A 27562-nucleotide genomic window follows, 5' to 3' on the forward strand; every position below is an offset into this window, starting at 1 on the left:
AAAAATGAAAAAATGTCCTTGCATAAGTTTTCTAGTTTCTGGTGTTAACCCGCCTGGAGCTTCTTTCATCGTCAGAAAGTGAGGAAGTGCTGAACAACCACAATGATAGAGGCATATCAGAGGGACACAAATGCCAACTGAAAGGGTTCCCAATAGCCAAAGATGGAAAAAATTGAGCAACAGCATAAATAATGTAGCATTAGTTAATAACCAAAAGTAAAAATAAATATTCATGAGTCTATATCGATATAAATAAATAAATAAATAAATACACGAATGAAGGAAAATAGACAAATCTCCCTATAGGAGAACTCTATATAATGTATGTGAACTCCACCTGCCCTCAAAGAGTTGGAATATAAATTTCTATTCCTTAATAGTGAGCTGTGCATAGGGACTTCTTTCCAAAGAATACCATATGGAAAGTTTATTGGGGACTGGGGATGGCTTAGTTTATAGGTTTACACTTTTACATGAAGAGACCTGGCAAACACTATCTCAGCCAGTTGATCAAACTTAATATCACCAGTGATAATTCATATTGGAGGTATGGACCCTTGATATTAGGTGATAATGGCACTCCTGCGTTCTTCCTCTTTAAAGAATCAATCACCCCAGTGTAATGAGATAAAAATATCAGATAAATTCAAATTAAAGGACTCGGCAAAAATACCTGACCATTTTCTTCAAAACTATAAAGACCATCAAAAATAAGGTAAGTTTGAGAAACTATCATAGTTTAGAGAAGTCTAAGGAGACATGATGAGTAAATGTCATGGTTTATCCCGGAAGGTGTCCCAGGATGGAAAGTGGACAATAGGTAAAAACAAAGGAAACCTTAATAAAGTATGGACTTCTAGTTAATAATGATGCATCAATAGTAGTTCATTAGCTATGACAAATGTATCATGTTTTATGTAAGAGTTTATCAAGGAAAATAAGATACAGGATACATGAGAAAACTATCCTATCTATGTGACTTATGCAGATCTAAATCTATACTAAAATAAGTTGTTTGTTTTTTTTCCAAAAATATATGTCAAAGTCACATAAAACAGGAAAAGGCAGAGTAACATTATAGATTAAAAATGAATAAAGATATGTGCAATGATGTTCCTGTATTCAACCTTCCAGCAGATTTTTTTCCCTTTTGTAATAAATAACATTATTAAGACAATTGGAATTTGAATAGTTTACATAAAGGAAAGGATTTCCTTGGACTACTTTAGGATTTAATGCTCCACACATTTAAGGCAAATCCAGGAGCCAATTCCTGTAATTCATGTAAATAAAACACAAGTATCCTTAATTCGCTTTGTAAATGACTACTTCTAGATAAATTCTTGGTCACTTTGCCTGCTAAACATTTGCAAATGCATCAGTGTAGCTCAGATTTCAGAGAACAAATATATTTTATCTTCATTGTATTGCTGGAGAACTTCCCAAACTGAGATTATACTTCTATTTATGAAGCTATCTTGTTTCCACAGGACTTTCCTGAGAAGCAGTGGTAATGCAGAGGAGCCCTTGTTATAAAGTGGCAGGCACCACCACACACCCCTCAGTCAGCATGGGAGCTGTGGAAATGGTTGAGAAATAGAATATATCATAGGCATTTGGACTGAAAACAATGTATTTTGGCTTTTATTTCTGAAAGCTATTTCCAAAGAACCATGATACTATATAGACATTAGAAAACATCAACAACTGGCAGGAAAAAGGAAAGAAAAAGGTGAAGATTACATGACACATGCCCCCCCACCACATTGGTCAACTCAGAAATAGGCCCACTTAAAAAAAATATAGTCAAAAATTAGGCTGCAATGGAAATCAGCTCACTTAATATAATTCCTGCTGTTGTGTTGTTCTCTATCAGTATAACTCTTCAAATTAAATTTGAAAGAGCAGTCGGCCTATAGAAAGCTAAATTAAAAAGAATAGGTTTTCTAAGGGGAAATAGATTGAATCTATTTAGGTTTTTATATCAAGAGTATTTAGAAATGTTTGAAATGTTGGGCAATACTAGCCGCTAAATATATGTCTCAAAATTGAAGAGTTCTTTTATTCCATTTTTAATCTTTATAATTGCTACTTGAAGGGTTGCCCTAAGCAATGCAGAAGTATTGCTCCAATGGGATGAATGCTTGTAATTATTCCAGAGCCTTACCCAGAAAGAAGTGTAATTATTTGAACATAGAGCACTTGAAGTTATCAATCTCTGAGAGGAACAAAAGAAAAGCCATTCTCCAGGTGAGCCCCAGACTGCAGGCACCACCGAATCCAGGGCTTTTCATTCTTCCATTGGGCATGTACATCTCAGCAGGTTCTCTCAGAATTCCACCATTAGTCTTTTTAATCTAGTACTTTTTTTTTTTTCATCAGAATACTTCCTTTCATAGGACTCAGTAATGAAATATGGGTTCTGTTTTCATAGAAAAATATTTTTAGATGTATGTTTTTTTTTATTTATAGGAGATTAAATTGCAAAGTATAAAATTTGTGGTAAATTGGATCAAGATTAAATAAAGTAAGCCCTCATATTGGGTGACATTGGGGAGTTTTTGAAGGCAAACCTTTCTAGAGGGCCCGTTCTTGGTCCCCCAGCCCCAGTCACCAAAAACAGAACATTTAATCTTATTGTAGCAGCTAGTGAAAAGTAAGCATACGTGTTCAGAATCATAATACACGAGCAAACAATAGACAGCATCAGGCAGACTAAAGTGGAGATAATTAAAGCCTGATACCAGAATCTATTAATAAGTTTCAAAGTGAACTTTGGGCAGGACCAAAAGAAATTAACCTAAAGAATATCAAGTGGTTAGTAATGACAGTCCTGACCAAGAAGCAGTCAGCTGATCACAGCCTACATTCAAATTGTGGTTAATAAAAGGAATATTAGAATATAGAAGGAAATCCACACTAAGTCAAAACTCTTATTCATGTAGCAGCACTGGCTGGAACATATATCAGAACCCCCTTTGTGTCCTTGTTGGTTTTATACATTGCTCCACACTTAGCTGAGTTAGCAGACTAAACGTGGTAGACAACTGTAGACGGGCCCTTGTCACCGGCATTCCACTTCCTTCCTGACTGTAAAATTAAAACAAACCAAAAAAAAGTCATCTCCCAGACAATTTTAGTGCTATCACTCTATATGCAATCAGATCCATCAATCAGAAGCATTAACATGAAATTGAGAAGGCAATAGGCAGGCAAAGTGGAAGTCAGCTTCCGGTTGCCGTCTCTGCTGTCCAGCAGGATTGTTGATACAAAAGATTAGAGACAATTGATGCATCTAGACTAGTGCTCCATGTTCTTGTTCCTAGCTTTATGGCTTAAAAGGCAGCAATGGGGTCTACAGCAGAAGCAGCTACAGCCTCCTGATCTCTGAAAGGTAGTTCCAGAGGAATTTCATTTAACAGGGACTAAGATGAACCTTGATTTCTACCTCACCAGGTCATCCAGTGATTTGCTAGGCCCATGATTCCTGTGTTAATTTCCTTCCTTCTTGTAATACCTCATACAGTATTAACTCCTGAAGAATTACCAGATTTAAGTACATATATTGTTCTACATAAGAGTGTATGTAACATTCTCTTTGCATAGTGAAAAGTCCAGTAATTCTCATTTAAAAACCCATCAACTGCTTTCATAAAGACTGGAGTTTCCATTTTAAATTTTTTTAATCTATTTTTGTTACAGATGTTTCTCCTTTTCTCCCCATTGACACCTCCTCCCCATCCCCCCACCTTGTCCCCAGCTTTGTTAACCATGTCCATTGACTATGCATACATGCATAAACGTTCTGTGATTTATCATTTCCCTCCCCCATATCCCCTTCTTCTGAGGGTTGTCAGTCTGTAACCTACTTCCACATCTCTGGGTCTACCCTGTTCCTCAGACTGTTATGTTCATTATATTCCACAAATGAGTGAGATCATGTGATATTCGTCTTTCTCTGCTTGGCTAGATGTGCTTAGGATAATATTCTCCAGGTCTATCCATGCCGTCTCAAAGGATAAGAGATCCTTCTTTCTTACAGCTGCATAGTACTCCATTGTATATATGTACCGCTACTTTTCTATCCATTCATCTATTGATGGACACTTGGGTTGTTTCCAGATCTTGGCTGTTGTAAATAGTACTACTATGAACATGAGGGTACATATATTTTTTCTGTTGGGTGTTTCAGGCTTCTCAAGGTATATTCCTAGAAGTGGGATCACTGGGTCAAATGGCAATTCAATCTTTAATTTTTTGAGGTAACACCATATTGTTTTCAATAGTGGTTACACTGCATTCCCAACAGCAGTGTACTAGAGTCCCCTTTTCTCCAAACCCTCACCCACATTTGTTGTTTGATAATTTGTTGATGGTGGCCATTCTGACAGGTGTGAGGTGATACTTCATTGTTGTTTTAATTTACATCTCTGATGATTAGTGATGTTGAGCATTTCTTCGTATGTCTCTTAGCCATTTGTAGTCCTATTTAAAGAGGTGTCTATTTAGATCCTCTGCCCATATTTTAATTGGGTTCTTTGTCTTCTTTTTGTTGAGTTGTATGAACATTCTATATATTTTAGAAGTTAACCCCTTATCTGATGTATCATTGGCATTTATGCTCTCCCATAGAGTGGGTTGCCTTTCCATTTTGATGGTTGTTCCTTTTGCCTTGCAGAAGGTTTTATGTTCAATGTAGTCCCATATGCTCATTTTCTCCTTTGTTTCTGTTGCCTTAGGTGATGTATCAGTGAAAATTCTGTTGCGTATGATGTCTGAAATTTTGTTGCCTACATTTTCTTTTAGGATTTTTATTGATTCATGGGTCACATTTAAGTATTTTATCCATTTTGAGTTTATTCTTGTGTATAGTGTAAGTTGATGGTATAGTTTTATTTTTCTCATGTAGCTATCCAATTTTCCCAACACCATTTATTAAAGAGGCTGTCTTTACCCTATTGTATGCTCTTTCCACCTTTGTCAAATATTAATTGAGCTTAATGTCTAGGGTCAATTTCCGGGTTTTCTGTTCTGTTCTACTGGTCGATATGCGAGTACCAGGCTGTTTAATTACACTGGCTTTGTAATATAACCTGATATCTGGTATTGTGATCCCACCTACTTTGTCCTCCTTTTTCAAGATTGCTGTGGCTATTCAGGGTATTTTTTGGTTCCAAATGAACTTTTGAAGTATTTGTTCTAATTCTGTGAAATATGTTGTTGGTATTTTGATGGAAATTACATTGAATCTATAGATTGCTTTGGGTAGTATGGACATTTCAATGATGTTAATTCTTCCAATCCATGAACAAGATATGCACTTCCACTTTTTTTTTGTTTGTTTTTGAATCCTCACCTGAGGACATTTCTCGATTTTTTTGTTCAGGGAGAGTGGGAGGAAGAGAGAGGAACAAAGAGAGAGAGAAACATTGACGTGAAAGGGACACATCGAGTGGCTGCCACCCGCATGACCAACCAAGGCTGGGGACAAACTGCAACCGAGGTACGCGCCCTTAGCGGGAACCGAACCCTGTTTCTCGGGACCACGGGTCAACGCTCTAACCGCTGAGCCAAACCGGCCAGGGCCGCTTCCACTTTTTTATATCTTCCTCTATTTCTTTTTTCAATGTCCTATAGTTTTCTGCAAATAGGTCATTTACTTCTTTGGTTAAAAATGTATTCCTAGGTATCTGATTTTTTTTGCCACAGTGGTAAATGGGATTGTTTTTTTTCGTTTCTCTTTCTGTGAGTTCATCATTGGTGTATAAAAATGCCGTCGATTTTTTGAGGTTAATTTTGTATCCTGCTACTTTGCCAAATTTATTTATTAAGTCTAGTAGATTTTCGATGGAGTCTTTAGGGTTTTCTATGTATAATATGTCATGTGTGAATAATGACAGTTTCATTTCCTCCGTTCCAATTTGGATCCCTTTTTGTCTGATTGCTATGGCTAAGACTTCCAGTACTATGTTAAATAACAGTGGCGAAGGAGGGCATCCCTGTCTTGTTTCTGTTCTTAAGGGAAAAGCTTTTAGTTTTTGCCCATTGAGTATGATGTTGGCTGTTGGTCTTTCATATATGGGCTTTATTATGTCGAGATATGATCCCTCTATTCCCACATTTCGAACCGTTTTTATCAGAAATGGGTGCTGGATTTTGTCGAATGCTTTTTCAGCATCTATTGATATGATCATGTGGTTTTATCTTTCATTTTGTTTATGTGGTGCATCACATTTATTGATTTGCGAACGTTGTACCAGCGTTGCATCCATGGGATGAATCTCGCTTGGTCATGGTGAATATTTTTTTTGATATATTGCTGGATTCGATTTGCTAGTATATTGTTCAGGAGCTTGGCATCTATGTTCATCTCAGGAATATTGGCCCGTAATTATCTTTCTTTGTAGTGTCTTTTCTGCTTTTGATATTAGAATTATGCTGTCATCATAAAAGTTTGAAAGTCTTCCTTCATCTTATTTTGATATAGTTTGAGGAGTATGGGTGTTAGTGCTTCTTTAAATGTTCGGTAAAACTCCCCCACGAAGCCATCCGGGCCTGGGGTTTGCCTGCTGGGAGAGTCTTGATTACATTTCAATTTCCTTCCTTGTTATTGATCTGTTTAAGTTTTCTATTTCTTCCCGGTTCAGTTTTGGGAGACTGTGTGTTTCTAAAAATGTGTCCATTTTGCTTAGATTGGCGAATTTGTTGCAATATAATTATTCATAGTATTTGTTAACAATCCTTTGTATTTCTGCTGTGTCAGTTGTTACTTCTCTTTCATTTCTGATTTTGTGTAATTGGGTTCTCCCACTTTGTATCTTGGTGTGTCTAGCTAAGGGTCCATCAATCTTGTTTATCTTTTTGAAAAACCAGCTCTTTGTTTCATTGATACTTTGAATTGTTTTGTTGTTGTTGTTGTTGTTGTTGTTGTTTTGGTCTCTATGTCATTTATTTCTGTTCTGATTTTTTTTTTTTTTTTTTATCCTCACCCGAGGATATTTTTCCATTTTTTGTACAGATAGAGTGGGAGGGAGAGAGAGGAAGGGAGAGAGAGAGAGAGAAACATCGACGTGAAGGGACACATCGAGTGGCTGCCACCCGCATGACCAACCAGGGCCGGGGACAAACTGCAACCGAAGTACGTGCCCTTAGCGGGAACCAAACCCGGGTCTCTCCGGACCGCAGGCCGACGCTCTAACCGCTGAGCCAAACTGGCCAGGGCTCTGTTCTGATTTTTACCACTTCCTTCCTTCTATTTGCTCTGGGGTTTTCTCTTTGTTTTCTAGTTCTTTAAATTGAGAGGTTAGATAGTCTAAAAGAAATTTTTTTCTTTCTTGGGGTAGGCCTATAGTGCTATGAACTTCCATCTCAGAACTGCTTTCACTGCATCCCATAGATTTTGTGTTGTTGTGTGTTTATTTTTATTGGTTTCCAGAAAGTTTTAAAATTCTGCCTTGATCTCCTTGGTAACCCATTTATTGTTTAATAACATGCTATTTAGCCTCCATGTGTTCTAATGTCTTTGCATGTTTTTGCTGCAATTGATTTCTAGTTTCATGCCATTGTGATCTGAGAAGATGCTTGATATGATTTCAATCTTCTTGAACTTGTAGAGACTTAGTTTGTGCCCTAACATGTGATCTATCTTTGAGAATGTCCCATGTGCACTTGAGAAGAATATGAATTCTGCAGTTTTGAAGTGTAATTCTCTGTGGATATCTATTCAAATCATTTGATCTAGGGCTTCATTTAGAGTCTCTGTTTTCTTGTTAATTTTTTGCCTAGAGGATCTATCCAGTGATGTCAGCAGGATGTTGAAGTCACCAGCTATGATTGTATTGCTGTCTATTTCTCCTTTGAAGTCCTCCAGAAGACGTTTAATATACCTTGGTGCTCCTATATTGGGTGCATATATATTTACCAAGATTATATCTTCCCATTGAATAGAGTCTTTCAATATTATTTAGTGATCTTCTTTGTCTCTAGTATGGACTTTATATTTTAAAATCTATTTTATCAGATATGAGTATTGCTGCCCTAGCTTTTTTTTTGCTTTCCATTTGCTTAGAAGATTTCTTTCCATCCCTCACTTTCAACCTATGTGAGTCTTTTGTTATAAGGTGGGTCTCTTATAAACAACATGTATGTGAATCCTGATTTCTTATCCAATCAGCTACTCTGTGTCTTTTTATTGGAGTATTCAATCCATTTACATTTAAGGTGATTATCGATATGTACTTATTTATTGCCATTTTTGTTTAGTGTGGTAATATTTTTCTTCCTATTATTTTTACTAATTACAGCAGTCCTTTTAACATTTCTTGCAGTGTTGGTTTGGTGCTAATGTATTCTCTTAGCCTTTTTTTTCCGTCTGGGAAGCTCTTTATTTGATCTTCTACTTTGAATGATAGCTTTGCTGGGAAGAGTAGTCTTGGATTCAGATCCTTGTTTTTCATGACCTTGATTACTTCATGTCATTCCCTTCTGGCCTGTAGTTTTTTTGTTGAGAAATCAGCTGATAGCCTTATGGGGGTTCCTTTGTAGGTAACCTATTGCTTATCTCTTGCTGCCTTTAGGATTCTCTCTATTTCTTGAATTTTGGGCATTTTAATTATTATGTGTCTTGGTGTGGGCCTGTTTTGGTTCTTTTTACTTTGGGTTCTCTGTGCTTCTTGAACTTTAATGCCTTCTTCCTTCACCAAATTAGGGAAGTTTTCTGTCACTATTTCTTCAAATATATTCTCTAACCCTTGCTCATTTTCTTCTTTTTAGGGAGTCCTATGATACGGATATTATTACATTTCCTGTTTTCCTACAGTTCTCTTAAGCTGTCTTCCTGTTTTTAATTTTTTTTTTCCTTTTGGTTTTCTGATTGGTTGATTTTTTTCTACCCTGTCTTGTAATTCACTGATCCAGTCCTCAGCTTTCTCTAGTCTGCTGTTTAGTCCATCACATGTGTTCTTTATTTCTGCTATGTCATTCTTCATTTCTTCTTGGTGGTTTTTCGTTTCCAATTGGTTGATTTTAATATTTCTATGTCTTTACTCATGGTGTTGATGTCCTTACTCATGTTCTTGAGCTTCCTCAAAATCATGGCTCTGAATTCTCCCTCTGATAACTTGCTTGACTGCTTTTCTTTTATCTCATCTTCAGTAGAGGTCTCTTGTTCTTTCATTTGGCATTTTTTTGTTTGTTTGTTTCACCATTTTGGCTATCTCAGTGGGTTTTGGAGCTTGCCAAATTTTCCCTGTGGGTGTTGGTGTTCTGCTGTTTGTGGCTTTCTCTACTGGTTTTGAATGAGTGCAGGAGGACCCACATTGAACACCACTGTCAAGTCTTACTTTCCTGGGTAGATTTGCAAGCCCAGAAACGTTCAGTTATCCTCTAGATTTTTGCCTGGAGGCTATTAGTTGGGTTACTTGAAGAGCCTTGCATTCTCATTTGAATGAAAAACTCTCTCAGGTGTTCAGCATAAGAAGATTTCCCGAGGGTGGGGCAAATGCTGGTTGTTAATGAGCCTCAATTTGTATTTCAATGGCCCACCTGAGTGGGGTTGAATCTTTGAGGGAGGGGTCTCCAACTCTCCCTAGATCCCTGTGAGGGAGTAAGATGACCACAGTCCTAGATGACTGCAACTCAGCAAATGCTCTGAGGGCCCTCCAAATCCCAAGTGTCCCCACACAATTCCAGTCCTGACCTCCCTCTGCTTGATCCCAAGGTGAGTGGCTCTGGCTATTTTAGCGCTCTTTTCTGGCCCTCTACACTGTGGATCCAGCTTGGGATTTTAACCCTGAGGGCATTGCTTATAGCTAAGACTGCTGCTGTTTGTGGGCTCCCAGCCCTCCTCTCATGCCTCTGCCAACCTTACAGGATTGATTCAGTGTCCCTGGTTATATGTTCCTTGCAAACTACTTTTCTGATACTTTTTTCCTGACAATTTGTCTTTATTTTAGTTGTAATTCCAGTTTGGTCCTAGAGATGGTCTGTGTAGCTTCCATTCACTCTGCTGCCATTTTGGAATCTCCCCAAGACTGGAGTTTAAAGAATTTCTTCCATTTATTGAAATTTATAAGTATCTTTTGAGGGCGTTTTTTTTTTTTTTTTTTTTTTTTTTTGGTATGTGTCCCTATCAGGAACTGAACCCAGTTCTCTCTGGTCCACCGGATCACGCCCCAACCACTGAGCCAAACCGACCAGGGTTCTTGGGGGCTCTTACCTGATCATTGCTATGGGATGTAAAGTGGAAAAAAATAAACAAAATTCTCTTGAAATTTTGTCTTTATCATCCTTTATGTTAGATGAGCTTTCTGTTAAAAATCCTTTTTAACAGAAATAAGCACTGCTAGGTTTCCAGGCTTTATAAGCAGACCCCAAACAGTCATCTATGAAGTGTCAAAAAAAGTGTCATTACATGTAGAAGAAAAGGGAACAGGACAAAAACAAATTAAAATAAATGCACTCAGGATATGAGAATAATACAAGAAATGTTTCTTTCTCCCAGTTAACAAAACTCACACCAGGGTTTTCAGCAAAACCTGCCATCTAGATGAACTGCCCTTGAGGGCATTACATGCATGACTTTCATTATAGCCTTGTTTAAATGTTTATGGCATGCCCAGAATATAGAAGGTGATTAAAATGGTTATTGAATTTTTAAATTTGCCTTCTAAGAATCCAACAGATGACGTATGGCAAGATGAGAGAAGGATGTGCCTTCCTCCTTTTATCCTGTGCATATGTTATAAATGGGTGTCCCCTCTGTGTCCCACCCTGTTGCTGGTGAAAGTGGGCTTCTTGGGGTGCTATGGGAATAAGAATTTCCTGTCCCCATGGGAGGATGAGGTATCATGGAAAGCTTAATTTCTGTGGAATTAAACCCCTGGGTTTTGAGGGTCCCATTTCCCTCTGTCCCACCTTAGAAAAAGTCTCATTTTATCTTTAACAAAACTAGTATTAAAACCATTGCCCAGAGTTTCTGCTCCATATTAAAGCACAGTACGGTCCAGCATCCGGCTAGCTTAGCTTGTCTTCCCAGCTGCAGTCCATTGCATGTGAAGTCCACATGGCCATGGGCCATGCAGTTTTGAGGGCCACATGGCAGGCTAGCACAGATTACAGAATCAGCAAGTGTAGGAGTAAAGGAAGAGGAATGAGAGACAATCCCTTTGTCTGGGGATTATGTAGTTCCAGATTTGTGTGGGCTTGCATTGGGGTTCACCTCCTAGCCTATGATTTTTGCTTCTGGGTTAGATTGATAGGCAAGCACCTTCCCTACATCACCCCAACTTCACTGCTCATGTCCCCATTTTCCCCTTTGTTGGACTCCTTCCCCCAGTGATTTGCAGGGAATGAACTAGTGGTTCCCTGAGGTGTGTGAAACTGCCCAGATGACCATGTTTATAACACCTGGACTTCCCTTTGCTTTCTTCCTAATTATTATATTAGCTAGCTAGTTATGATGGTAACATTTATAGCCTGAGTCTGATGTAGGCAACATTTGATATTTTCTCCAAAAACAGACATACTGGTTTCTAGAGTGTCTCTAAAAAGGCCTATCTTCTTGAGTAATAAGCCCCATGGGAAGAACATGTTATATGTTCTAGTTATTATGTTTCCTAGTTATAACTTTTTCTAGTTATTATTTTTTTTGTATTTTCTTAGGATGCCAGATTGAGTAGTAAGAACTGAAAGAAGAGGCAGAGTACTCTTTCTTTGAGAATGCCAGGCTCATGGACACACCTTGCCCTTAGTGGGCTACAGTTAGAATTAAGCATGTGAAATTAAATTTTATTTTTTTTCCCATTGTATACACTTCCCTCATATACATACGTGTACATACATGTGTGTGTGTGTTGAATATATATGTCATAGTATTCATAGAATACAGACAAAGTGACATTTTCCTTCACAACAATATGTATAGGTATTCTGGAATTATCTACTATCTCTCCTGATCCATTTAGCAGAACTAATCCACTATCTTGCAGTTTAAAATATTTTCTCTAGAAGAGGTAATCTTTTGTTTTTCTCTGACTGTTCCAATGATTTTCTCTCATGATTAGATTTTCACAATTTAATTATGATATACTCAATGTGTGTTTTTTTTTTTTAATCCTCACCCGAGGACATTTTTTTGTTGTTGTTCAGATAGTGTGGGAGGGAGAGAGAGAAAGAGAGAGAGAGAGAGAAACATCGACGTGAAAAAGACACATCAAGTGGTTGCCACCCACATGACCCAACCAGGGCCAGGGACAAACTGCAAACAAGGTACATGCCCTTAGCAGGAACCAAACCTGGGTCTCTATGAACCTCAGGCCAATGCTCTAACTGCTGAGCCAAACCAGCTAGGGCTTAATGTAGTTTTCATTCTCCTTACCTTGGCTGGATTTTGAGAAGTTTTCTGGATCCCTAACCCTAACCCTAACCCTAACCCTAAACCTAACCACACACACACACACACACACACACACATATATTTTAGATTTTAAAACAAAATAGTGATTATTTCTTCAAATATTTTTCAGCTTCCTTCATTTTTTTTCTGGAAATCTAACTACACATAAGTTATACAACTTGATACTGTTCTACTTATAAATGAGACTCTGTTCATTTGTTCTGTTTTCTCCTTCCCTCCTCCTTTTGTTTAGGGTTTTTGTTGTTTGTTTATATGTTTTGTTTTCAGTATTCTCTTCTGCAGTATCTACTCTTCTTTCAAATCCTTCCAGTGTACTTTTCCCCACTGGATATCTAATTTTTATCTCTTAAAGTTTCATTTATTTTCTTTTTCATCTTCAATGTTCTTATTTTGTTTATATTTTACTTTAAATTCATTCACATTTATCATTTTTTAGAGAATTTATTCTCTAATTTTAGTACCTCTGAAATTTTTATCTCCTTTCATTTATAGCTCACATTTTCTTTTTTTTTTTTTCTTTTTTCTGATGTATAGTACATTTTTATCTAATTTTGAATGTTCTTAAGGCTATATTTTTGAGAGTTTGAAATCTGCTTCCTTCATTTAAAAAGTATTGAAGTTTAGGCATTTTATTACTTGCATGTTAGCTTGACCACTTTTGTGGTTTGTTTTTGTTTGTTAGCTCAGGTCTACTATAGCCCTTGTTCTAGGTCAAATTTAGCCTTACTACTAAGATCTTATCACTATAAGATCTATATTAGACTTTTTTTTTTTTTTTTGGATGTGCAATAGTTCTCTTATTTTGATTGGTTACACTTGAACAATTCCCAACCATTTGTAAGCTCTTTGAATTGATCAGTGACATCTCGTTGGTAGTCTTTCTTGATCTCTCAGTATTACACCCTACACAAACTCTTTTAGTATTTGGCAAACTGATGTTATCTCTTATATTATTATTTGTGCTCTTTCTCTGCATGGTCCCTCCATTCCAGTACTTTGCCCTCAAAAATCTCAGCAGTGCCAACCTCCCCAAACAGCAGTGGTTCCAGCAAGATAACTGTGCCTTTCTTGTGGTACCCCTCCCTGGTACACACCAGGAAAGTGAGTCATGGCATGAAACCAGAGCATGTGTAGTATCCATTTCATTATTTCTTTTCTCTTGTCTCAGGAATCAAATTCTTATGATGATTATTCTTCAATGTCTAGAAACAATATTTTCATATATTATTCTAGTTTTTCCTTTTCATATAGCAGGATGGCAAAACAGTATCAATTAATGTCCTGTCCTTTGATAAAGCATCCTGACTCCCCAGTACATGTTATGCTACATAGAGTGTTCTAATATTTAAATACATTTTTTATTGGAGCTTTGCATTCAGAAGGCATGCAGTCTTTATTATTGATTGAGCAGCTGGTTTTCATTTTCTATTGTAAGCCACTTGTCCATCCAGGTAACAGATAGCTTAATCATCAGGGGTTTACATTTCAAGAAGAAATAATTGTAAAATTGGGATGTTAACTATAGTTTTTCTCTGAAACATTCAAAAGTAGCTGACTAAATCTCCCAGGCTTCACCAGACTGTAAGACAAATCTAAACTTTAATTTATAAATCTTAATAGTTTCATGCCACTACCATTCATTTAAGAAACCCTTGAAGATTTACCTTCCTCCAAGTAACTCCTGAGAATCTTCAAGGGGAGTTTTAAACTGGTCTTCTATTTGTTTCTGGTTATTGTTCTTCTATAGCCTTATGAAATTCAATTTTACATTGGTAGAGATCTCAGCTGATTTACTTCTCATAATAAAGATATACCTACTGTGTTATTTCCAAGGGGAATTGGGGCTGAGTAGCCATTAACTCATAGTTTTAGTTACTTAGAACACAGAAGAATGTGAGAGCTCTTTCCTCTAAGACCAGTTACATTGTTTCCGCTCCAGCTCCTATTGGTAGTGCTGCCTTAGAATGGTCCAAGATAGAACATGGTTGTTGTTACTGCTCCTTCCTCATTACCAAGTGAGCTAGTACTCCAGTCTAGCCACCTCTGTTTTGAGAAGGGTTGTTCAGATGATTTGATGTTTGCTCAAGTATAGTTCGACTTTCCTACAGCCTCTGCCTTGGCCAGTCATAATTTGTAACAGGAATGTATTGTTTCCTTCTTTTATTTATTTGATTTTTTTTTTTTTTTTAGAGAGACAGGAAGGTAAAGGGAGAGGAGGTGGGGGGAGGAGATAGAAACATTCATTGATTGCCTTCTGTACACATTCCAGTCGGGAATAAAACTCGCAACCTAGGTATGTACCCTGACCAGGAATCAAACCCACAACCCTTTTGATGTACGGGATGATGCTCCAACCAACTGAGCCTGGCAGCCAGGGCTAGGGATATTCTTTTGTCTCTCTGTATGACACGTGAGTAGCAGAGGCCTACAGCATAATTGTTTAGTCCTATCCTGATACAAAATTTAGTGAGGTGCCTCTGCAGTTTGTATTGTGCTGCCCTTTCTGTCCCTAGAATACATATAGACTTCTTGTGTATACTACAGAAAATGATAAGTTTGGCTGGATTCTGAGGTCATCCCTTCTACTGTTTCCAAAACAAATATGCTCTTTCTTGGTCTCTTTCTTTTATTACTCTAAGTATTGACATCCATTTATACCATATGACTTTTGTAGGGGCTCTACTATTCTATATGTTGGTATATGTGTGAGCCTCAGGTGCTGAGAGTTGAAACATGCTTCCCTAATCAACCTCAATGTATCCTTTAGTCTCCCACCTCCATCCCAGGCATCAATTTTTTTCTAAGTCTACATGTAGGTTTTATCAGTTTTCATTCTGGCTTAATAAGACACTCTATTACATAAGTATAATAACAGCCAAATTCTAAATGTTGGAAAATGTTTCAATGCTGGTTAAAACTCAGACTTAACTTGTCTCTGGGTATTACATGGCTGTGCCCTTTAAAGGACACAATGCATGTAAATGTAGCCTTAATTTATTGCTACATAATTCTTTGAATTCTAATGAATATCAAGCGTAGTTTCCGAAAGCCAATACTCACTTTGTGACAAATTATTAAAAAGCTGTTGGAAATTTGATTCATGCATTCTTAACAATGGACACCAATTATTATACCTGGCGCTCCATCACTAATAATCAGTAACAGATTGTCCAAGATGTGCAGCTGCTGTGCTGCTGGGCTGGATTCCACCCAAGCTCCACAGCTCTTTTAATCATGCTTTCCAACTCAGTGGCCCTTTTCCCAAGCAATTACATCAGTACTCTTCAATTCTTCTTGGCACATCTTATATTTTCCTTTTATTGCAAGCATGATTTTTTCCCCTTGAGATTGATGAAAATATGTTAACTGTTTGTATTTAAGATATGAAACATTTTTTATAACCAGTTTTTTATCTTGATCCGCTTCCCCTCCAATTCTATTTTGAAACATGACGAGTAAAACATTTCTAAGCACAGACGGGGTGACCACCTGTCAACATATATTGCAAAATATGTTAAATGCACTTACAGGAACATTTCAAATCTTAGATTGCAGGATTCTATGAAAATAATAATTGCTTTTTTCCTGAGTAGAAGTAAAAATATGTTTTCCCATTTAAAATTCTTTAAAAATTGATTTCACATTGTCAAGAATAAAAAACATAAAATGTTATCACATTAAATGTGAAATAGTCCAATTGTTTTAAACTGAATCATAATATAAAATTTGGAACACTTTCTAAAGGCTCTTGGAAATTTGTTTTTGATGCTGAATGTTCTTAAACCTTCTTCTGTTGAGTGTCCCTGAAATCCAGGTGGCCAAGTAATACATAGTCTTTCAGGAATTTCATCCATTATTTAACCATAAAAAAAAAAAATCTGTGTAATAAAGGCATAGGCTTAGTCTAAATGGTAATGCAGACACTTTTATCAAGAAAATATGTAAATAATTTTAAAATGACAAAAACAATATTACTGGGTGTCTTGTCTAAGATTTTTCTTCAGATTATTTCCACTTTTCATTATCATTGTGCTAGGTGACAAATCTTTTGGTTATATAAACTGATAATACTGTAAATGATTTTGTTCATACAAATGCAAACTGCCTATGGAAAGCAGTTGATTATTACGCTGTGGATATTAACCAAATTTGTATCTATTAAGTAAATTATTTTCAGTATTCCCTCATTGCCTCCATCTGTGTCTATCCTTTGGATTCTCCTTTGATCCAATTGTAGCATATTACTTGTTTCCTCATTAATTTGTATAATTGGATATAATTTTGATATATATATATACACATACATTTATATTTGTATGGAAATAGTTATTTTATTTTTTAAAATTATCTTTTGACAACTTCTAGTTATAATTTAAATGTTTACTTCACTAAAGTTTGTTTGGTGATTCGTTTTTTGATGGAATGATTTTAGAATTTTATGTTGACTTTTCTGTCATGTGTGCTGTTGTCATTCTGTACGGTTTGTTCTCGTGTTCCTTGTAATGCAGGATTGGAAGCCAGAACAGCCAGGAGGATATTTCCTTGTCACTTGCGGTCAATTAAAAAATAATACATGTGAATCAACCATAACTACAATAGTATACTAACTGTACTATATCATTTTATGTCATCATCAATGTTTAATAAATTAAATTAACAATTGCATGAATACTCTTAGTACTGAAAATGTATGTTAAAAGGTGGGCTTGAAATTAATTCATCTGGGCTCACTCAGCTTTGGAAACTATTATTTAGAAATCAGTATTCATATGAACATTTAGTTTATATTAAAATATAAACACATTTAATTAAGTGCCTATTATCAATAAAAACCATTAAGGGCTGAGGATACAAATTTTAGTAAGTCATGGTGCCTATTCTCAGGAAGTATGAAGTCTAGAACAAAAAATCAGTGGTAAAAATATTCTTGAGTTTAGTGCACTATACATACCAAACTGCTGATCTAAGCTGTTATCTAAGGAACAGTTAACATTTGGTAAATTAACTGTTACATCTCTTGTATCCAGTCAATTATACATACTAGTGACTAATGACTCCGAATGTAGTCATAATTGCAATATATTTCAAAATATATTTTCTCTATGTGCTGAGAACACATGGTTTGTTCCGTTTAACTCATGTAATAATAGTTCATTCAGCACCTACCAGTCGGTGCTAAATAGTAAGGTTTAAAAATCAATACAGTATATATTCTCCCCTTAGTAGAACAAATATAAATATTGTTGGGGAGGGAGGGAGAAGAAACATAAATAATTAAGTATATGAAAATGCTACAGGAATTGAAACAAAACTATGAACGAAGAATTAAGGTAGCAAAGACAGAGCAGCTAAGTCTAAATGGTGTGTAAAGGGTACACCCAGAGGGCAATGTTTGAACTATGCCTTACAGAGGCATCAGTTCTACTTGCCAGAAAAAAAAGAGTGCGGGTGTTCCAGAAAGAAGACTCCGGGAGTGCTGTCCCACGGATGCTTGAACAGTAAATGATGCCCAGACATGTAGTAAAGCATGGCAAAGGAGGTATTGACCAATCTGGGTGGTTGAGGGATAGAAAACTAAGTAAAAGGGGCTGAAAGTGTAAAACCCGTCTGGGAAATTATATCAATATGCATTTATGAAGAATTTTAAATTCTGTTAACAGAATTTGCTATAGATCTTCAGTAAGGACTTATGTATAAGGCAACATACTGTAATTTAATGGTGCTAATACACAGGGGATAGAGAGGATCTGTTGGAGGGGGAGAGTAAAGGCAAGAAGTCCAATTAAGAAGGCTGTTGACTTTCAATGTGTACATTTATCTTCTCATTTACTGAGGTGTCAATTCATAACTCTGTGTTTTAAAATTTATCTTTATTGTTGAGAGTATTATAGATGCCCCCTTTTTTCTCCCACGGACCTCCTTTACCCTGCAGTCCCCCCTTCAGTCTTCACCTCAAACTCTGTTTTTTAAGAGGACATTCTAGACATAGTATTAAAATAAGTAGTGTGTCTTTAGAAACCCTTGAGACCCAGCAACTGAGGCTTACACCTTCATCATGACCACATTCCTTAGCAACATCTTATAGACTTGTGTTTCCAAATCATTCCATCTTAAAGCATATATTCAAGGGGGTAAATATAAATAATTTATATCTAAATGTGAATTTAAACTAATTATTTACCTTTTATTTCAGTTTGTGTTTAAAATTTATTCACTGAGACTAAAGTTAATATCTCATTATGTGACATTCAAGCTATCCATTTACAAACAGGTTGCCTGTTGTGCTATTCTAGGATTATTGTTAGTTAATTACAGTCACAATAGGAAGTGAGTCCATTGGAAGTTAAAGTTGAGATCAAGAGATGAATTGTTATTTTTTAATATTATTTTGACACAGATCTTTCCAACTTTCCTAACCACACTTGTTCAATGCGTTGGTGAAACCAGTGAGTCGGGCTCAAGCACAAATCCTGACAGGCTGAGTCGGATGTGTTCTTTGCTATTGGAAGTTATTTTTGGTGTGACACAAAGTATGCATTCATTTTTGCATATGGAAATTCAGTTATTTTAGTATCATTTATTGAAAGGCTATCATTTTTCTATTAATTACCTTGGCAAATTTTGTTGAAAATTATTTGACCATATTTGTTGTATCTATTTCTGGGCTTTCTATTCTGTTTTATTGATCTATAGGACTATTTTTTTCACCAGTACTACAGTTTCTTGATTGCTATAACATTATAGTATGCCTTCAAATCAGGTAATATGAATCTTACAACTTTGTTCTTATTCAAAATTGCTTTCACTATTCTTATTCCTTTGCATTTCAATATGCATTATAAATTAGCTTTTGATTTCTACAAAAAAATCCTGCTGGAATTTTGGTTGAAATTGTGCCAAATATGTAGATCAAATAATCTGAGTATACATTTGTAGGATTTATTTTAAGTTTTTTTTTTTTTTTTCTCAATAGTGTATTATACTTTACAGTATACAAACATGTATATTTTTGAGGATATGTATGTAAGTATTTTATGATTTTTGGTGCTATTTTAGAGTTTATTTGAAAAATGATTCCTTATTTTCTATTACCTGTATATAGAAATACTGATTTCATATATTGATCTCATATTCTGCATTCTTGCTAAATTCATTTTTAGTTACATCACCTTTCATTTTTTAGACAACTTGGGAAAATTCATGTAGACAATCAAGTCATATAATTGCTTCCATTTCTATCTATATGACATTTATTCATATCTATTGTCTTTTTTATACTGGCTAAGACATCCATATGATGTTGGATAGGACTGTTAGAGTGCACTTCCTTGTTTCCAATTTTAGGAGAAAAGCAAGCAATTTTAAACCATTGACTTTGATATTAGCAATATTTTTTTGTAGATGTCCTTTTTCAGGATTAGGAAGTTCCCTTCTATTCCTAGTTTGTTCTGAATTTTTATCATGAATGGATGTTGAATTTTGTCAAATGCTTTTTCTGCATATTTAGATGGTCAGATAATTTTTCCTCTTTAGTCTGTTGATATGGTGAATTATACTGACTGGTTTTCTTTCTTTTTTGTTTAAACTCATGTGTACCTTTTATTTTATTTTATTTTATTTTTCATCACCATGTATCCCTCTATTTCCTCTTCTACCTTGCATTCCTTGGATAACCACCCTTTACCCCAGTTGGATGTGGTATGTTATTCTTTTAATTTATTGCTATATTGAATTTGCAAATATTTTATGAGAATTTTTGAGTCCATAACAATAAATAATATTGATCAATGTATAATTTTCCGTCCTTTATCAAGCAATAGGTTTAGTATTAAATAATGATAAAATTGCAAAATAAGTTAGAAAGTGTTCCCTTTTATTTTCTGGAAAATTTTACATATAGTTGGTAACATCTTGTCATTAAATATTTGGTAGAATTTAGCAGAAGAAACTCATTGAGCTTCTTGGTTTTGTATTGTTGTTATTGAAAAATGTTGATTAAGCCCTGGCTGGTGTGGCTCAGTTGGTTGAGCATCGTCCCATGTAGGAAAGTTCTGATTCCCAGTCAGAGCACATTCTCCAGTGTCAGCCTCAATCCCCAGTAGGGGGCGTGCAGGAGGCAGCCGATCAATGTTTCTCCCTCTCCCTTCCTCTCCCTCTAAAATCAATAAAAACACATTAAAAGAAAAATGTTAACTAAGATGCCAATTACTTTAGTAGATGTAAAACTACCTATATTATACATGTCTTCCTCAATGAACTTTGGAATTTTGTGTACTTTAAGAAATCTGTCTTTCATCTTAGTTGATAAATTATGGTCAAAAAGCTGAAGCTGTTCATAATATTTTCATATTACACACTAATGTCAGTAGAATCATTAGTGATATATATATATATATATATATATATATATATATATACTCTTCCCTAATATTGGTTATTTGTAGCTGCTCTCCTTTTATCTCATTCAGTGTCGCTAGATTTATAAATGGGTTGATCTTTAAAAAAAAAAAAAAAAAAGGTTTTTGTCTCATTATCTTTATTTTGCTTCTATATTAATTTATGCTCATACTTTTATTGTTTTCTTTCTGCTTGCCTTAAATTTGCTTTTATTTTTTCTTTCTATTTTTTTTTTAATCCTCACCAGAGGACATTTTTGCATTTATCTTCAGATAGAGCGGGAGGGAGAGAAGGACAAAGAGAGAGAGAGAAACATCGATGTGGGAGAGACACATTGAGTGGCTGCCACCCACAGGACTCCAACCAGGGCCAGGGACAAACTGCAACCGAGGTACATGCCCTTAGGGCAAACTGAACCCGGGACTCTCTGGTCCGAAGGCCGACGCACTAAAGGCTGAGCCAAACCGACTAGGGTGTATTTTCTTAAATTGAAAGTGTATTTATTTAACACATTTGATATTTTCTAACACAAGCATGTAGTGCTGTAGGCTTCACCATAAATTGTGTGGTAACTGAATCCCGCAAAATTTGACATGTATTTTTATGTTCACTTAATTCAAAATATTTTCTATTTTTACCTCCTATTTTATCATGGGTTATTTATAGAATACTTATTTCAATTTTCCAAATATTTGAAAATTTTCTTGCTATCTTCCTATTATTGATTTTTAGTTAATTCCTTTGTGGTTAGAGACAAGTTTTATATAATTTTAACTTCTTTAAATGTGTAGAGATTTCTTTATGGCATTGAATATGGTCTATAGTGGTGAGTTTTTCATGTGCCCTTGAAAGAATGTGTATCCTGCTTTTCTTGGCTTCTACAAAAGTCTATTTGGGTCCAAAGTGGTGTTCCAATCTTCCATATACTTACCAATATTCTGTCTACTTGTACAATTGATTGCTAAGTGAAGAATGTTGAAATCCCCAACTGTAAGTGTGAATCTATTTTTTCTTTTATTTATCTTTTTGTTTTATATATTTATAAACAAACATTCTGTTGTTAGTTGCATACACACTGTATATGCCTTTCAAGTTTTTCAAATGTTGTACAGCGATTTAGTGGTCTCAAAATATTTTTGTGCAGACATTTCAGTTTTTGCTTGAGATTGATTAATATTTCCTGTGACAGCCCACTGTACTTTCAATCATATCTATCAATGTATGTATAAAATTTAATATAGATATACCATATTACCCAATTTATTAAGTTTCCTAATGATTAGTAAGCATTCAAGTAGCAAGAAATACAAAATTATTTGAAAATATTTTATTTCTGGCTTTTGGAAAACAAGACCTTGGTTATTATAAATTTGGGTGGTAGGAGATATCTGTATATGATAATGGAAATAAAGAAATAAATGAAGACAAACAAGATTTTTTCCAATAAAACCTAAGGCAATAGGTAAATTTAAGTAAAATTAATTTTAAAAACTGGTGTCATTTGAGATCCTTTGAATCTAGAAAATGTTGTTCAGATAACATCATTTCATTTTTAAGTCTAGATTTCTGCACCTACTGAGAAATAATGAATGGATCCATTAGAGATTGAAAATCTCTTAGAGAATACTTTTTCCATATGCCTGCCAAATTCATCAAGTATAGATAAAATTGTCATTTTATTCAAACCTGAAATATTTAGGGAATTTGATAATGTACATATGAACATTAGCAACTAAAAATTATCCTTCTTCCTTTCTCTCTCTCTCTCTCTCTCTCTCTCTCTCTCTCTCCTTCTCTCTCTCTTTCTGTTTTAGTTTTCTTCAAATTGTATTAATTTCCAGGTGTTCTGGTTGTCCTTTCTTGCTAACTATTTTTGCATAATCACTGATATTCAAATGCCAACTATAATGTTGGCAAGGATGAAGTACTTCGCTAAACACTTCTGTATCTTAGATGTCTAAACACTATTCTTCATTAGTAATCTTAAATACATTATTTGGTGTTTTCTCTAAAAAGGATGTTTAAGAGAGAAAATAATCATTACTTCTCTATTCATCGCAAAAACAATTATTTGTAAGATGGTTGCATTAACTAACAGGAACCACTTACAAAAAATTGTATGCTGGATCCTTGCTAGACAATGATCACTTTTAGTACAACAGAAATCATGTCAGAAATCCTTGCTTGTACCAGACAGAGCTCTCTGGGATATTATATCATGGTATTTAGTTTTGTTTTGTTTATAAAAGACAATGATTAAAAATATTCACTTTAAATTTTTAATATTACATCACAAAGCAATAGGTAAATAAGAGTAAGAAAATAAAATAGTCTCCCTCTAGGACTATCCCTTATCACCTCTTCCCTTCTTCTTCGAGTTAATCTTACTCTCAGTTCTTAGAAGGCACCATGCTGGGTGATACTTCCATGTGCTTTATCCATAATTCTCTCACTTGTCTTGAATTCTCTTCACAAATCACCAGCAGCTGACCTACAGAGCTATTCTCTTCTTAAAAATTTAATGACCCCTTTCCTGATGGTATCATCATTGCTCTTAACAAAATGGAAATGTCTTGATTTGTGGCTCACACATCTCATAAAGGAATCTATAAGATCACCTATAACTAGTTGTTCTGTGGGTTTTTTTTTTTACATGTATAAATCCCTCCAAAAATATAAACATTTTAAAAATAGAGACTGTAACTTATTTGTCCTTGTATCCAATAGACAGACATGTTGATGGCAGCAGGCCACCTCTTTATTCACTGAGTGTGTGAGTGAATTAATGAATGAATATTTACATTTATCTTGAACCCAGTTTCCAGTGTGGTACCCAGTTATGTTTCTTATAGAATTGAATACAAATATTACTTATTTTTTGTTTTAATACAAAGAGAATTTTTTACTTTTCATTCATATCCCAGCATCAAAGTTACATTCCATTCTCATACTTGATCACTACATGTCTTTTCTCCTGGCTTCAAAATGTCTAATGGTGATGAGGCCTCTGCCTTAAATGAAGTCATACTTGTTCTCATTTTATGCAATCATATTTAAAATCAGTAAGTAAACTATTTTGACATTTACTCACTTTGCTATTTTATACTTTTCAAAAAAAAAAAAAATCTTACTTATTTCATGTGTCCTGTAATAAATATAGACTTTTATTTGCTTTTTTTAGAATGAAATGAATACCTAGCCATCTCTACACCGACCCTTCCCCTACTGCATAATGCCAACATTAGGGCTATATATTTGTAAGCAATATAGTAAATATTTACATAAATGCTTGCAACTGATTTGATGTGTGAGTAGAAATGGGGGTGTCAGAAGATAAAGGGCTCCTTATACTGATCTGTTATCTTTCCAAATAAAAAAAGTTGTATCCTTTAAATACTAGGTTTTTTTAAAAAGGCTGACTGCAGAGTAGTTTTATCCTTCATTGCTCCCCTTACCTATGTGTTATTTTTTCCTCAAAATGTCTCCAATAAAACTAGTGAGACATACCTGGCCATTGACTATTGAATTTTTTAAAATTCTTTGTGTGTGTGGTTTCTGCCATTATTTTTGATTACCTTTTCTGGCATGATCACAATTTCCTGTAATATTTCTTTTCTCTCCCAAGGGAAATTAATGTCTGTGCCTAGCATTTGTCCCTTATTTTCTTTGTGAAAACTGAGACAAGGAAGCAAGAAATTAATTTAATATTTTAGCAATGTCAGTTTCATTGGTCGATAATTTATTCTTATAATTTTTACTCTGCAGGCATCTTCAGAGTGACCTCTGGTCCCTTATATGTTTGAAACACATTTTCTATAATATTTTGACCTCCTGTGATATTTTTCATTCATTCTTCATTTCAGCTTTTCCTTTCATTCTGCTCTCACAACTGTGCCCTTTGCCTCTTTCCGGCAATTCCGCCTAACCGGTATTTTATACTTCATATCTGAGCTGCTCATATACTTAATTACTTTTTACAAATCATTTTTCATTCATATTGTATTTTTGAAAAATTTCTGTGGTATTTACTTTTAGGTTACATATAAACACAATCCTTTGGGAACACAGAACATTAATTTACTTTGGAACATGCTCCAATTTTTCTTCTCTTTTTTGTTTTATTCTGCACAATTAATAAATATCTCACCACCCTTTTCACACCAAACACAATACTGTAGGTTTCCAATACTTTATTTTCTCATGTATTGATTTCTTTATTTCCTCATTAGTCTTAAGGCATTCCTTACCATTTCTTTATTTCTTATACTTGTGTACAGGCATCTTGGGACTTGGCTCTACTTTGCTTGCAAGTGAAAGTTAACACAGGAAATATGTCCCTATATTTGGACTTTTAACTATAAGTAGTTATATGTTCGCATCATACAAAGGACATATGTATATGGATCTGAATCATTTGTCCCCAATTTAATTTTTGTTTCATATACAGTGTTTTATACTTGCCATTTTCTATATTTCTGAAATAAAGTTCTGGGACATAGTTATTTTGTATCTCTAAAATATATCCTGTGCTTTTTTTTTAACCCCTTTGTAGCCCACGTTCTTTATTTTATTTTTATTTATTTTTCTCCATTAAGTTATTTAGTTTGATTTTGTTGCGGATTGTTTTTTGTACTTTTTGTGTATAGGTTATGCTAAAATCTCCATCCTGTTATATTTCCTGCTTAGATATAGCTTATTTATTCTTTCACTGTGCATTCATCGAGTCCCACATAATGCCAGACACTGTAAGGCTGGGGATACAGTTGACAAATGGCCATGCTATGATCTCTGTCCTTATAAATATCATAATCTAACAAATATTTCTAAAATAAATATTTAAAATGTATTAAGATTTGCCATTGACATTTTAGATAAATGCTATGGCTGTAAAATTAAGGATGTATTGTGAAAGAATCTTGTGAAAATTTTGGTTTGAAGTTTTAAGAAGAAGTTAGAAATGTTTTTCTGAGAACCTTCTCTTTAAGCAAAAAGTAAACAGTTAAAGTTACCTAGTTGTGGTAACCTGGGTTCCTCTCAAAACTAGAGACTATGGGAGATTATCCCAAGGCTCAGGAGTTAGGAAAGACCAGGGAGAATCATAAAGGAAGAAGGAGCCATGAGCACCTGGGACTCAACCTTGTTGGAATCTTTTGAAGAGTATATAGGATCCCTTCCATAATTTCCCTCCTCAGATACTATAGGAGGAACCCTTCATCCATCATCTTCCTCTCCCCATTAGCCAAATGTTTACTCAGATATTTTTAACTGTCAGTAATTCCTGATTGCACCTGTGTGTATGCCAACCAACTCTCGCATGCCTGTTTCCCATTCCAAAGTGTGGGGAAAGCCCAAAGCAGAGAGTGAGCGATACAACCTTGAGTTGAAACATTGCCATCTTGAAGGGATTTAAAGTCTTTACAGAGCTAATCCCTGAATGTAGGGCTGGAGTGTGAGATGAAGCCCAGAGTATATGAAGTGAGCCTCAAAAGATGTTGGTCCACCCAGGAAAACTATTAAAGAACCAGAATTTGCAAAGTTCCCAAGACCGACAGAAATTAATTGGATGTATTCAAAGAAATCAAAGAAGACATGTGACCTAGATAAGAATGGAGGGAGATAAAGGAGGAGTCTCCATAGAGACTAAAGTATAGCTATTTATTATGTTAAATGATATTGTATTCAGTTATTGAAGAACTATTAGGATTTGAAATGTATTAAACAAGGGATTTTTAAAAAAATCCTGACCTTATATTTTCAGTACCCTTCTGTATTTTTCCAAATTCATAGTGTTTAAAGTCAGAATTAGACTGGCAATATTATTTTTTTTCCATATGGAAACAATCATTCTACAGTGTAGGCTACGCAAAGAATAGCTATTCTTGGATCAGGAAGCCATTTCTGGTTCCCACTCAGCTCTGTCTGGAGAAGTGCAGGGTGTGGCAGGTGTGCATAGTAATGTCTCTAGTGTGATGTTGTCGGGGATTTCTGCATTCAGAATAGAGAAATGCATTTCAAAATGTTCTTCTCCAGTCTGTTCTGGAGGGTAGAGAGGCACCTGCAACCATCAACCTGCACCATCTACCTGCTCTGTAGAGAAAGAAAGATCTTGAATGACCTACCCTTGCTGGTTAGAAGAAAAAAAAAAAAATCAAGGCTACTGGATTTAGGAAATAAGTTATAAGCTTTACTAGTTGCTACTAATGTTTAGTTCTGAAACTTTGTTGAATCCAGATAACTTTAGATTTATATACAACAGTAAGATGTATATGTTCTGGGGATCTAATGTTCAACCTGGTGACTCTAGGTCATTAACTGTATTCTATAATCTAAAATTTGTTCAGAGTAATTCTTATGTTCTCACTACACATACAAGGTAGCCATATAAAGTGATGGATGTTACTTAGATTTATGATCATCATTTCACGATGTCTAGGTATATTCAATCATCATGCTGTACAAATTACATTTATACAACTTTAATTTATTAATTGTATCTCAGTACAACTGGAGAAAATAAAAAAATACAGAAGTAGCCCATGAATCCCTTACCCAATTTTCCCGCAGTGGTAATATCCTGCAAAACTACATTACAATAGCACGACCAAAGCACAGAAGGTCAGCATCCCCACAAGGATACCTCCTGTTGCCATTTTACAGCCACACCTACTTGTCATTTCAAGATTTTATATAAGTGGAACCATTTATATGCAAACTTTTTGGATAGGCTTTTTATTCACAATACATAATTCT

The sequence above is a fragment of the Molossus molossus genome, unplaced genomic scaffold (assembly GCF_014108415.1).
Source record: "Molossus molossus isolate mMolMol1 unplaced genomic scaffold, mMolMol1.p scaffold_m16_p_13, whole genome shotgun sequence".
In the NCBI taxonomy this organism is placed as follows: domain Eukaryota; kingdom Metazoa; phylum Chordata; class Mammalia; order Chiroptera; family Molossidae; genus Molossus; species Molossus molossus.